Source organism: Capra hircus, chromosome 22 (assembly GCF_001704415.2).
Source record: "Capra hircus breed San Clemente chromosome 22, ASM170441v1, whole genome shotgun sequence".
Lineage (NCBI taxonomy): Eukaryota > Metazoa > Chordata > Mammalia > Artiodactyla > Bovidae > Capra > Capra hircus.
In genome coordinates this window covers 15362655-15373108 of record NC_030829.1, presented here as the reverse complement: position 1 = coordinate 15373108, position 10454 = coordinate 15362655, and the positions used below count along the sequence as shown (strand labels likewise).

The 10454-nt window shown below is 45.4% G+C and overlaps 1 protein-coding gene across 2 annotated transcripts in view; it reads left to right on the top strand.

Moving 5' to 3' along the window:
- ANO10 (anoctamin 10) overlaps positions 8410 to 10454 on the top strand; it is a 212068-nt gene continuing 210023 nt past the window's right edge. The window contains exon 1 of one of the 2 annotated variants that reach the window (XM_018066945.1): positions 8410 to 8542. The gene's annotated coding sequence lies outside the window, so the exon portion shown is untranslated. Of the gene's footprint in view, positions 8552 to 10454 lie in introns of both variants that reach the window. The other variant, XM_018066946.1, reaches the window with a different exon arrangement.

Sequence of the window (10454 nt, the reverse complement as noted above, 5' to 3'; positions counted from 1 at the left end):
TTTTGATTGTTGAAGATAGTCATCTTAATCAAAATCCAAATATTTAGGATGAGCAGTTCTCCTCAGGTGAACAGTTTCACAGAGGAATTCTGTTATTTCAGCGGCTTTATTTCAGGAATGTGTTAGATACACAGAAGACGCAGAAAAGAGCCATGAGCCATTTAGCCTGCTCCCTGCTAAGACAATAAATTGAAATAACACTGGGAGCCATATTGTGTCCTTGGTTATTTGGCAGATGTCAAATGGTCATTTCGCTGTTATATGTTTCCAGTAAAAACATGGTAGAAATAGAACAATTACTTTCCCCAAGGTACTAAATATATATATATGTATAATATTTCATCTACTCTAGCAAATAGGTGCTTGTATTCAACACTTACAGGGAGGAAGGAAACAGTTTACATATTTCTTTCTAGGAGGATGAGATGGGTCTTTTAATATGTGAAAGTAAATTTCTGCTTTTTATTTTTAGATGTCAATATGGAAAACCTCAAAATTGTTTTTTCTTTAAGTCACTCATCTATGATTTTTTTTGCTGTTGTTATAGTAGCCAGAGGGAGATGTAGGAGACACGGGTTCGATCCCTGGGTTGGGAAGATCCCCTGGAAGAAAAAATGGCAACCCACTGGAGTATTCTTGCCTGGGAAATCCTGTGGACAGAGGAGCCTGATGGGCTACAGTCCATGGGGTCACAAAAGAGTCGGACACGACTGAGCATGCACACACATGGTAGCCAGAACTGACTAAAACACTCATCTTTGACAAGACAAGGAGACATCTGAGGCTCCAAACCATACAAAACTGACGGCAGTGACCCCCAGGGCAGTGAGGCTCAGTAAGGACATGGGCAGAAGTGGAGTCAGCACACCCATGTCATGGGAGCAGATTTCAGGTGGATCCTCCGAGGCAGAGGGCTCAGAGTAGGCAGTGAACAGAGCCAAACCTCAGCTCGAAGAGCAGCATGCAGAGAATGAAGGAGGAAGCAAAGAGGGCAAAGCTCAGGGAAGGCGCAGGCAGAAATAACATGTATTTTCAGGAGAAAGCCTGCCAGCAAGCTCAGAGAGAGGAGGACCGTGCTATGAGCAGCCCTCCAGCTGCCTGTTTTTTCACTGAGAAGAAATAAAGGCCAAATTCACTCGCTTCATGCCAAGCCATGAGAAAAACTCTTTCCAGCCAGGAACGTGAACCCTACCAACATTGAAAGTCTGCAAGCAGCTCACGTGAGAGAAGGTGAGACAGAAGATAAAACAGGAGCTGGTAGCACTTCAGAAAGAAGTGAAGGGGGAGAGAAAAAGTCATCAAAGAATTGAAGGAAAAGTGGAAGCTGTCCATGAAAGAACAGACACTAAAGAAAACTCAGGAAGGACCATGGAGAGCAGGAATGAAAACAGCAAGATAGAGTTTCAAAAGATTAGAGAGTAGGTTACACTTTTCAACAGGGAGATCAGAGTAGGACTTATTGAGAGAATGCCATCTTAAACAAAGTCTTAACAGGAGTGCGGGGGTTAGTTGTACTCTAGGGATATGCTCAGTTGCTTAGTCATGTCCAATGCTTTGCAACCCTGTGGACTATAGTCCGCCAGGCTCCTCTGTCCATGGGATTCTCCTGGTAAGAATATTGGAGTAGGCTGACATTTCCTCCCCCAGGGGATCTTCCTGACCCAGGGATCAAACCTGCATCTCCTGAGTTAGCAGTTGGATTCTTTACCACTGAGCCATCTGGGAATCCCATGCTGTAGGGAAGAGTGAGCGTATTAATGTCAGAAATCAGACAAGAAGGAAAGAACGAAAAGTATAATTTTCAGATGGTGTGACTAAAATTGGAGATTGTCATGGAATAAACCACTTATAAACTGTAAAAGATTTTATTCAGAGCATAAAATTAATAGGCATAATATTCATGTAACAGGCAACAACAACCAAATAGAAGCTATAATGGAAGAAAAGATCTTATTTATGCTAGTGATGAGAAAGGTAAATTACCTGGGAATAAACTTCATAAGAAATGGGAAAGATTTATATGAAGAAGCGCTAGCTGAGGGATTGGAAGCCTAAAAATAGCATCCGGTTCCCTAATTAGATGTATTCACTTGAGATCAGGAAGGTGGAAGTTAGGAAACCATCCTCCTGTGGCTCGTGGCCCTGCCACAGGAGGAGAAGGATGTGGTTTCATTGCAGCTAATTCCTTCTTTATTCTTAAGCTTCCCAGGTGTCAAGAAGCAGCAGTGGTTGTGGCAGCTTTTTGATCCAACTCTGAGATCTGGGATCACAGGATAAGATGCCCCTTTTCTACACTCAGGCAGAGGCTGTGGCTCCAGTAGCCTCAGAAGTAGCAGCTCCCATGGTGGACCAGTTTGGCAGTGTTACTCACTCCAAGATATCTAGCCTAGAAGTGCTTCTCCAGGCCTCCCAATGATTTGGTAAGGACTTAATTCTCTTTATTCAATCTCTTCCTGTGTAAAATACACAGGGTTATTTCTGTTTTCCGTATTGAAATTTGTCTGACATATTTGATATTGGAAGTGACTGCAGAAATGAGACCCTCAAGATGGGAATCTGGGATTGGGTCTGACCTGGCTAGGTTTGAAGATAATGGAGAACTTGCCACTAGGGGAAAATATGCTGTGCTGTGCTCAGTCATGTCTTATTCTTTGCAGCACCATGGACTGTAGCCCACAAGGCTCCTCTGTCCATGTGGATTCTCCAGAGAATACTGGAGTGGGTTGCCATGCCTTCCTCCAGGGGAATCTTCCCAACTTAGGGATCAAACTCAGGTGTCCCACATTGCAAGTGGATTCTTTACTGACTGAGCCACCGGGGAAGCCTAAGAACACTGGAGTGGATAGTCTATCCCTTCTCCAAGAGATCTTCCCAACTCAGGAATCCACCCAGGGGCTCCTGCATTGCAGGTGGACTCTTTACCAGCTGAGCTACCAGGGAAGCCCCAAAAGTGAAAGTCAAAGTCATTCAGTCCCATCTGACTCTTTTCGACCCTGTGGACTGTAGCCCACCAGGCTCCCCTGTCCATGGAATTCTCCAGGCCAGAATACTGGAGCGGGTAGTTGTTCCCTTCTCCAGGGAATCTTCCCAACCCAGGGACTGAACCCAGGTCTCCCACATTGCAGGCATATTCTTCACCATCTGAGCCCCCAGGGAAGTCCAAGAATACTGGATGGGTAGCCTATGCCTTCTCCAGGGTATCTTCCCGACCCAGGAATCAAACCAGGATCTCCTGCACTGCAGGTGGATTCTTTACCAGCTGAGCTACCAGAGGAAATGGGTTATAGCAAATCTAGGGCATGCAGTGGAAAAAGTACCATAAATAATCCCCTATGGTTGCCTGGTGGAGAAAGAAATGGCAACCCACTCCAGTATTCTTGCCTGGAGAATCCCAGGGACAGAGGAGCCTGGTGGGCTGCCGTCTATGGGGTTGCACAGAGTCGGACACAACTGAAGCGACTTAGCAGCAGCAGCAGCAGCAGCATGGTTGCCTGGAATGAAAAAGTTTACTGAAGGGGAGGCTTCAGTGGCTGCTCTCCTAGACAGTCATGATGGGAATGAGGGATTCAAGAACTGACGGGGTGTGTTATATTGGACAGTTTGAAGAAACAAAATGATGTATTGTGAAAGTCAGAAAATACAGAAGTAAATTTAATATATGGTAACAGTGACATTTAAAATCTATCAGGGAAAGATGGATTAGTTAGTAAATAAGGTAGGGCAGATGCATAGCTATCAAGATATCAAGTAAAGTCGGATCTACACTACGTAACTTGCATCAAAAATAAATTCCTGATGGGTCCATTTTGTAAAGGAAAAAAAGTGAAATCATGAAACATTAGGAAGAAACCATATTGCAATCATGTGAATTTCTCAATGAAACCTTCAAGTGGAAATACATGAGCTTTTTAACCCTGAGCAATTGCTACCATGTTAGCTTTAAAAAAAAAAAAATATTGGAATATAGTTGCTTTACACCATTGTGTTAGTTTCTGCTGTACAGCAAAGTGAATCCATTATACATATACATATATCCACTCTTTTTCAGATTTTCTTCCCATTTAGGTTACCACAGATCCTTGAGTAGAGTTCTCTTTGCTAAACAGTAGGTTCTCTACATTAGCTTTTAAGTTACTGTTTTTGCTCAAAATACACTGTAGAGTTAATGTTGTTTTCCAGATCGTGGTCTTCCTGCCTGCCTTGCACTGTAAGATAGGGTTCCCTATTTCATAATTAAGGAGAAGGCCAGGCTGGAGTGTCTGGTCCACGGGAAGACCTATACACACTGTGGCCTTCACGCAAGTCAACTCAGAAGACCAGGGCACACTGGCCAAACTGGTGGAAGTCATCAGGACCAATTACAATGACAGATATGGTGAGATCTACCATCACTGGGGAGGCAGTGTCCTGGGTTCAAAATCAGTAGCTCATATTGCCAAGCCGGAGAAGGCAAAGATCAAAGAACTAGCCACCAAACTTGGTCAAGTGCACATTATTGAGTTTCCTGTACATAAAAGTAATAAAAAGTTCTTCTTCCAAAAAGAAGAAGAAGAAACCATAGAAGGATTTTCAGAGTAATACAAGGGAGGTGTAGGTCTAAGTATAATGTAATGAAACGTAGTAAGTAGTAAAACAGAAGTTTGGTAAAAATTGAGTAATGGGAAAAGTCTGCATGACCAATAAAACCAAAACAATCAAAGGGAAAAACCAAAGCAAGTAAAATAGCATAAGAGAACTCAAAAGGCATGTCAAACTGAGAAAAGTTTTGATATTTATCTCTAAGAAAGGAATTATTTTTATGATTATATGAAGTATTTCTATATCCAGTAGAAAAGTAAACAAAATACATAAATAATTTGTAGCAAATGAAATGCATATGTCTCATCATTCATAATAAGAGAAATATAAATTAATACATTTTTTCATTTATTAAATTGATAAGTTCTGGTTCTGGCCAAAATGGAGTAACTCCACTGCAGCCTATGTCTGCCACTGATTACTACTTAAACCTCTGGACAAAATAGGAAAAGGATGCTACAAGGTGGAGAAGGGTGAAAATTCATGATTGTTTTTCCTTCTCCCTTCTCTGTCCTGGAGCTTCCTTGGTCACAGTACTTCATTACTATAGTACAGTAACATGAGTAATTAGACCCTGATAGAAAACCTGTCCCTCTGGTCAGGGGAGATGGGAAGAGGGACACTTGTATGAAGTAGGGGGAGGATCTCTGTCAGTTTTTCTCTCTCTCCCCTCAACATTGCCCTGAGGGCTGCCCCAGCTGCACAGAGCAGCACAACAGATATAAAGGATAGCAAACTCCAGAGGAACTCTTATCTTTCTGGCCAGCAGAACTGGATAAAGGATGTTCTGGGTGCCAGAGCTTATGAAAGAAATGTCCCAAAGGAGAGTGGTGGAGAAGGGAATCCCTAATTCTGTGTAGTGGTTTGTTACGCAGCCACAGCTAACTGATACAGGAGTCCATGTCATTAACTGAAGTATACCATTTGTGTTTTCCAACAACTAATTTGTTGTATTTACAGTTTTAATGTGTTAATTGTAGAGATGAAAGGAGACCCTCTTTGTGAAAGGCATTTTTAATATTTCCATTCAATTTTTATTTTTCCATTCCTTCCAGCATATAAATATCAGAAGATGTTATATGGAGAGATGGCCATAAATTCAAGGAATGAGAAAATAGGAAGTGTGCAGTTGGAAAAAAAAAAGTCTATTGAGTAATCAATGTCTAAACCTATAGAACCTCATAAACAATTTGTCCTGATTTTCAGAAGAGAAAAGAACTTCTGGCCCCCTACCATGATGGCCACAGGAGAACTGATCAATAAGCTGTGAGCTGCTATGACAGAGTCTAGAAAGATCAACACACAGTCCCTTCCAAGTAATTAGGCTTCTGTGCTCTATCCCTGGTCTTCCTCTGTCCTGTCTTGAACCTGGAAAACACAAAGCAGGGTCAGGGGACAGAAAAGCAGACCCAGCCTCTCAGGCACTGTAGGACTTCAGGCATCTGTCTGCAATGAACTGCGGGAGAAAGTGACCATTCACTGTTTCTCTTATTCCTTTTAAGAGTTATTGCATGCCTACTGGGATCCTTAACTGGGGATGTATCATGGATAAAACTGAAAAATCTCTGTCCCTGTGAAGCTTACATCCTAGTGAAAGATTGACAAAAAAACAATATAAAGCGCTAGAAGGTGATGAGCGCTAAGGAAAAAAGAAGTATGTTAAGATGGTGAGATGGACTGGAGAGCAGGTATTAAAGAATAGTTAGAAAGTGGTTTCCCTGGTGGCTCAGAGGTTAAAGCGTCTCTCCAATGCGGGAGACCCGGGTTCGATCCTTGGGTCGGGAAGATCCCCTGGCGAAGGAAATGGTAATCCATTCCAGTATTCTTGCCTGGAGAATCCCATGGACGGAGAAGCCTAGTAGGTTACAGTCCACAGGGTCGCAAAGAGTCGGACACGACTGAGCAACTTCACCTTCACCTAGAAAGGGCCTCGGTGAGAAGACGGGATTTGATTCCAGATTCCTGTGAAGGAAGGAAGGAAATAAATCATCTCCTTAATTAACAAAGAGCTTTGAAAGCAGAAAGAACAAAACCCCAGTGCACAGATCCCGAGGTGGGAGATGGCAAAGATGGTAGAGGGTGGCTGGTGAATTCCTGACAGAGCAGGGAGACTAACGTAGCTAGGATGGAGAAAAAAGGGGAGAGTAAGAGCTTTATTTAACTTCTATGCCGAGTACATCATGAGAAACGCTGGGCTGGAAGAAGCACAAGCTGGAATCAAGATTGCCGGGAGAAATATCAATAACCTCAGATATGCAGATGACACCACCCTTATGGCAGAAAGTGAAGAAGAACTAAAAAGCTTCTTGATGAAAGTGAAAGTGGAGAGTGAAAAAGTTGGCTTAATGCTCAACATTCAGAAAACGAAGATCACGGCATCTGCTTCCATCACTTCATGGGAAATAGATGGGGAAACAGTGGAAACAGTGTCAGACTTTTTTGAGGGGCTCCAAAATCACTGCAGACGGTGACTGCAGCCATGAAATTAAAAGATGCTTACTCCTTGGAAGAAAAGTTATGACCAACCTAGATAGCATATTCAAAAGCAGAGACATTACTTTGCCAACAAAGGTCCGTCTAGTCAAGGCTATGGTTTTTCCTGTGGTCATGTTTGGGTGTGAGAGTTGGACTGTGAAGAAAGCTGAGCGCCAAAGAATTGATGCTTTTGAACTGTGGTGTTGGGGAAGACTCTTGAGAGTCCCTTGGACTGCAAGGAGATCCAACCAGTCCATTCTGAAGGAGATCAACCCTGGGATTTCTTTGGAAGAACTGATGCTAAAGCTGAAACTCCAATACTTTGGCCACCTCATGCGAAGAGTCAACTCATTGGAAAAGACTGATGCTGGGAGGGATTGGCGGTAGGAGGAGAAGGGGACGACAGGGGATGAGATGGCTGGATGGCATCACTGACTCGATGGACGTGAGTCTGAGTGAACTCCGGGAGTTGGTGATGGACAGGGAGGCCTGGTGTGCTACGATTCATGGGGTCGTAGAGAGTCGGACACAACTGAGCGACTGAACTGAACTGAAGAGGTTTTCTCCGAGGTAGGGGACGGCGGGGCTAGGAGGCTATAATCTATAAGATATTTGGCTATATTGGATATGAAGTTTTAATAATATACTGGATTTGGACTTTTCATTACCTGAAAGTGAATTACAACTAAAATGAGACTTGTTCTTATATTTGAAAGTGACAAGAAAGTTGGATTCTGGACCTTCTGTGCTCACTCAGTCGTGTCCGACTCCTTGCAACCTCCTGGACCACAGCCTGCGAGGCTGCTCTTGTCCATGGGATTTTACAGATAATACTGGAGAAGGTTGCCATTTCCTTTGCCAGGGGATCTTCCCAATCGGTGGCTCGATTCCGCATCTCCTGCGTCTCCTGCATTGACAGGAGAATTCTTTACCACTGAGCCACCCGGAAAGCCCCAGTTTGGGCCTTAAGAGACAGGAAAAGAGGAAAATGTGAAAGGGCCATATTTCTTTAGGGGTCGCCGTTGGACTCTTGGAGTGACAGCCCAGTCCTAGGAGGCCCCGCCTCTCCATTTTGGTCCTGCCCCCGTCCTGCTGGACAGCCTTGGGAAACCCCGCCTCTCCTACGGTGGTCCCGCCCACACGAGAGTGCCAGCCCCAACGGCAACCCTTTTCCTTAGCAGCCTCAGCTCTCATTGCAGGCGACAGCGGGGTTTGGCTCGTCTGGCGTTTCTCTGGGGCAGCCAGGTCTCTCCGCCGGGGGTGACTCACCGCTAGGCCCCAGCACCAAGCCCCGCCCACCCCCACCGCGGCCCCGCCCCGCCTGCGCGAGATTGCGTCTTGGCCCCGCCACGCCCGCCACGCCCAGCGCTCAGCGGCGCCCGCTCCGCAGGCCCCCGCCCGCCTCCAGCCCCGAGAGTTGCTCGCCGGGCCTCCGGGACTCGCCGGCTCTCGGGCCCGCCCCCGAAGACGTGGAGCGCTGAGGCGGCGGGTGAGTGAGGTAGGGGGCCTGCGACCCCTGACACTCGGCGGCCAGAGCCCAGGTCGCTGCGGGTTGTTGAGTCTGGGCTGCCCTGCGGCGGCGCGACGCTTCCTTCCCGTGTACCTTCTGGGGCTGGCAATCCGGGAATGGGGAGATGGGACCGGGAGGGACGCCGAGGTCGGGTATTTTTCGAGGCGGGGGGCGGATCGGGGAGCAGCGCAGGTGGGAGTGGCATTCGCAGGTTTGGACGCTGCAGAGGGCCACGGTTGGTCTGAGGTGGAGGGTTCATAGAAGAAATCTGGGGAGGGTGAACTCTCGTGGCTTGTGGAGGCAGGATGCGGGGGCTTGAGGTGTTCCAGACCTGTGGGCAATGAGGTGATTCGGGATGGCGAAGTCGGCGAAGCCCAGGGAAGGGCGTTTTGGGGAAGGACCAGCTCACGGGGGCCGGTGATTCACGCTTCCGCGGACAGTCGGAACGCGTGTGACCCCAGCCAGCTTGTGAGTTCTGCTGTTTCTCACATTGGGGCGATCGAGTTTCCAGGCTTTCAACAGGGACACATCGTGTAGCTTAAATAATAGATGCAAATCAAGGGTAGTGCCTGGGACACCTGAGAGCTGTGACTGGACCGGGTGCTTCTCCTAATTTACCTGGAGCTGTGGCCGCGCCAGTGCTGGTGGGCGCTGTCTTCTATAAAAACCCCATTTCAGCAATCCAGACGGTGTATGGAGGTCCCACCCTTTCAGAGTTGAGGTTTATTCGGATTGAAAAACATCACAAATATTTAACATATTTTAAATCGTGTGGAGTTTTAATGTTTAAAAATCGAATCCTGTGGGGTTTTAAAAAATATTTAAATCTTTCTTTTGTGATTACTTTCAACTTAAAGTTACATGGAGCTAGAGAACTAGATGTTTTCTAACAGCCCATTCTGTGAGTATGACAGACAGTTGCAAATTAACTGTGGAAAGTAGATCGTATCTGTTATGACCAGATATTGTAGAACTGCAGATGAAGAATGAAATTGAAAAGGCCCTAAAATATTGGAAAGGGAATAAAACTTAAAAAAACAAACCAACAAGCTCAGTGAAACTTTTCTTCATTGTAAGAAAACTCAGAAGATAGAGAAAAGTATAAAGGATGAACATTAAAACTCCATGGTATTTCACCAACTCTTTTGGTGCAGTTCAGTTCAGTTCAGTCGCTCAGTCGTGTCTGACTTTTTGCGACCCCGTGAATCGCAGCACGCCAGGCCTCCCTGTCCATCACCAACTTCTTTATTTTTGTTTTTTTTTTTGCATAACTAAATGTGGTGGTTTCGTCACTAAGTCATGTCTGACTCTTGTGACCCCATGGACCGTAGCCCGCCAGGCTCCTCTGTCCTTTGGATTTTCCAGGCAAGAATACTTAAGTGGGTTGCCATTTTCTTCTCCAGGGGGCCATCTTCCCAACCCAGGAACTGAACCCGGGTCTCTTGCACTGCAGGCAGATTCTTTACCAACTGAGCTACCAGGGAATTCTAAATAACTAAATGTACATAGTACATAATTGGGGTCATATTGTTGTATTACTTTGTGTTTTGCTTTTTTCCTTTTGTATTTTTAGCATTTTCCTGGATCATTGAAAATTCTCCCTAAACATCTTCATAAATGGTGGTGAGTTCATCAGGTGAATTCATTCTTTTATCACTTCGGAGGTGTTCAGCTGTGTGCCAGGTCTTGTGCTTAGGGAGGAGATTCATTGTTGCTCTAGGTTCTCAGACGTTATTCCAGCCCAAAGAAGCAGAAATCTTGACAGTGTCTGGGGTGCTAAATGTAGACAGACTATTGAGTGTAGCATGTAATCAGGTCTGGGCTGCTGTGACCAGGTCGTCTTTATGGCATCATGTCTCAACTCTCCCACACCTTTTTGTGGAGTCTTGAG